Source organism: Oncorhynchus keta, chromosome 6 (assembly GCF_023373465.1).
Source record: "Oncorhynchus keta strain PuntledgeMale-10-30-2019 chromosome 6, Oket_V2, whole genome shotgun sequence".
In the NCBI taxonomy this organism is placed as follows: Eukaryota; Metazoa; Chordata; class Actinopteri; order Salmoniformes; family Salmonidae; genus Oncorhynchus; species Oncorhynchus keta.
The window spans coordinates 2,875,891-2,878,690 of record NC_068426.1 but is presented as its reverse complement, the minus strand read 5'-3'; the positions used below and the strand labels follow the sequence as shown (position 1 = coordinate 2,878,690).

At 48.0% G+C, this 2,800-nt stretch overlaps 1 long non-coding RNA gene across 9 annotated transcripts; it reads left to right on the top strand.

Annotated features, from left to right (window-relative positions):
- The first annotated feature begins 297 nt into the window (after positions 1 to 297).
- LOC127930601 (uncharacterized) lies at positions 298 to 1,797 on the top strand. 9 transcript variants are annotated; one of them, XR_008138324.1, is made up of 4 exons: positions 298 to 871; positions 936 to 999; positions 1,265 to 1,328; positions 1,653 to 1,797. It is a non-coding gene; the product is annotated as an uncharacterized LOC127930601 (long non-coding RNA). The 9 variants fall into 9 exon arrangements; XR_008138323.1 differs by lacking the exon at positions 1,265 to 1,328; XR_008138322.1 differs by lacking the exon at positions 1,265 to 1,328 and having other exon boundaries at positions 904 to 999.
- Positions 1,798 to 2,800: the final 1,003 nt, after the last annotated feature.

Here is a 2,800-nt window from a genome sequence, read left to right as displayed (position 1 = left end):
GTCTATATGACTCTATGGTGATGTCGTCTATATGACTCTGTGGTGATGTTGTCTATATGACTCTATGGTGATGTCGTCTATATGACTCTGTGGTGATGTTGTCTATATAACTATGGTGATGTCGTCTATATGACTCTATGGGGATGTCGTCTATATAACTATAACTATAACTATAACTATAAAGAGCCTCTCGCATAGCCCTCCGCCATACCTTACCTCATTGTTATCCTTCAGACGTATACGTTACCAGACCCAGGGATGGCTAACCCTGGAGATACATTCAATCAGGTAGCAGGTAGCCTAGTAGTTAGAGTGTAGAGGCGGCAGGTAGCCTAGTAGTTAGAGTGTAGAGGCGGCAGGTAGCCTAGTGGTTAGAGTGTAGAGGAGGCAGGTAGCCTAGTGGTTAGAGTGTAGAGGCGGCAGGTAGCCTAGTGGTTAGAGTGTAGGGGCGGCAGGTAGCCTAGTGGTTAGAGTGTAGGGGCGGCAGGTAGCCTAGTGGTTAGAGTGTAGGGGCGGCAGGTAGCCTAGTGGTTAGAGTGTAGGGGCGGCAGGTAGCCTAGTGGTTAGAGTGTAGGGGCGGCAGGTAGCCTAGTGGTTAGAGTGTAGAGGGGGCAGGTAGCCTAGTGGTTAGAGTGTAGGGGTGACAGGTAGCCTAGTGGTTAGAGTGTAGGGGTGACAGGTAGCCTAGTGGTTAGAGTGTAGGGGTGACAGGTAGCCTAGTGGTTAGAGTGTAGGGGCGGCAGGTAGCCTAGTGGTTAGAGTGTAGAGGCGGCAGGTAGCCTAGTGGTTAGAGTGTAGAGGCGACAGGTAGCCTAGTGGTTAGAGTGTAGAGGCGACAGGTAGCCTAGTGGTTAGAGTGTAGAGGCGGCAGGTAGCCTAATGGTTAGAGTGTAGAGGCGACAGGTAGCCTAGTGGTTAGAGTGTAGAGGCGGCAGGTAGCCTAGTGGTTAGAGTGTAGAGGCGACAGGTAGCCTAGTGGTTAGAGTGTAGGGGTGACAGGTAGCCTAGTGGTTAGAGTGGAGGGCGGCAGGTAGCCTAGTGGTTAGAGTGTAGGGGCGGCAGGTAGCCTAGTGGTTGGTTAGAGTGTAGAGGAGGCAGGTAGCCTAGTGGTTAGAGTGTAGGGCGGCAGGTAGCCTAGTGGTTAGAGTGGTTAGAGGAGGCAGGTAGCCTAGTAGTTAGAGTGTAGAGTGGAGGCGGCAGGTAGCCTAGTGGTTAGAGTGTAGAGGCGACAGGTAGCCTAGTGGTTAGAGTGTAGAGGCGACAGGTAGCCTAGTGGTTAGAGTGTAGAGGCGGCAGGTAGCCTAGTGGTTAGAGTGTAGAGGCGGCAGGTAGCCTAGTGGTTAGAGTGGTTAGAGTGTAGGGCGGCAGGTAGCCTAGTGGTTAGAGTGTAGAGGCGGCAGGTAGCCTAGTGGTTAGAGTGGTTAGAGTGAGGCGGCAGGTAGCCTAGTGGTTAGAGTGTAGGGGTGACAGGTAGCCTAGTGGTTGGTTAGGTAGTCTAGTGGTTAGAGTGAGGGGGCAGGTAGCCTAGTGGTTAGAGTAGCAGGTAGCCTAGTGGTTAGAGTGTAGGGGCGGCAGGTAGCCTAGTGGTTAGAGTGTAGAGGAGGCAGGTAGCCTAGTGGTTGGTTAGGAGTGTGGTTAGAGTGGGGCGGCAGGTAGCCTAGTGGTTAGAGTGTAGAGGCGGCAGGTAGCCTAGTGGTTAGAGTGTAGGGGTGACAGGTAGCCTAGTGGTTAGAGTGTAGGGGTGACAGGTAGCCTAGTGGTTAGAGTGGAGGGGCGGCAGGTAGCCTAGTGGTTAGAGTGTAGGGGGGGTGACAGGTAGCCTAGTGGTTAGAGTGTGAAATATAATACATTGTCTTACATTGTCTTAGCACTGTAATCGACATTGATAATGAAATGTGACGCGTTGGTTATGAGAACATGATTGAATTAAACCTTTTGTTCATCCTACCTTGTTCATCCTACCTTGTTCATCCTACCTTGTTCATCCTACCTTGTTCATCCTACCTTGGGCTTGATTTTCAAAATAAAACATTGAACATTTTTCCACGAATATGTCTCTCAGTAAGTAGAGATTCTCAACTCCAAGGCTGTGTCCCGAGTTTGGTGCCCTGGTCAAAGGTCCTGAACTATAGGGAAATCCTACTGAACTATAGGGAAATCCTACTGAACTATAGGGAAATCCTACTGAACTACAGGGAAATCCTACTGAACTACAGGGAAATCCTACTGAACTACAGGTAAATCCTACTGAACTATAGGGAAATCCTACTGAACTATAGGAAATCCTACTGAACTACAGGAAATCCTACTATAGGAAATCCTACTGAAATCCCTACAATGAACTATAGGGAAATCCTACTGAACTACAGGAAATCCTACTGAACTATAGGGAAATCCTACTGAACTATAGGGAAATCCTACTGAACTATAGGGAAATCCTACTGAACTATAGGGAAATCCTACTGAACTATAGGAAATCCTACTGAACTATAGGGAAATCCTACTGAACTATAGGGAAATCCTGAACTGAACTGAACTAGGAAATCCTACTGAACTATAGGAAATCCTACTGAACTATAGGAAATCCTACTGAACTATAGGAAATCCTACTGAACTATAGGGAAATCCTACTGAACTATAGGGAAATCCTACTGAACTACAGGGAAATCCTACTGAACTATAGGGAAATCCTACTGAACTATAGGGAAATCCTACTGAACTATAGGGAAATCCTACTGAACTACAGGGAAATCCTACTGAACTATAGGGAAATCCTACTGAACTATAGGGAAATCCTACT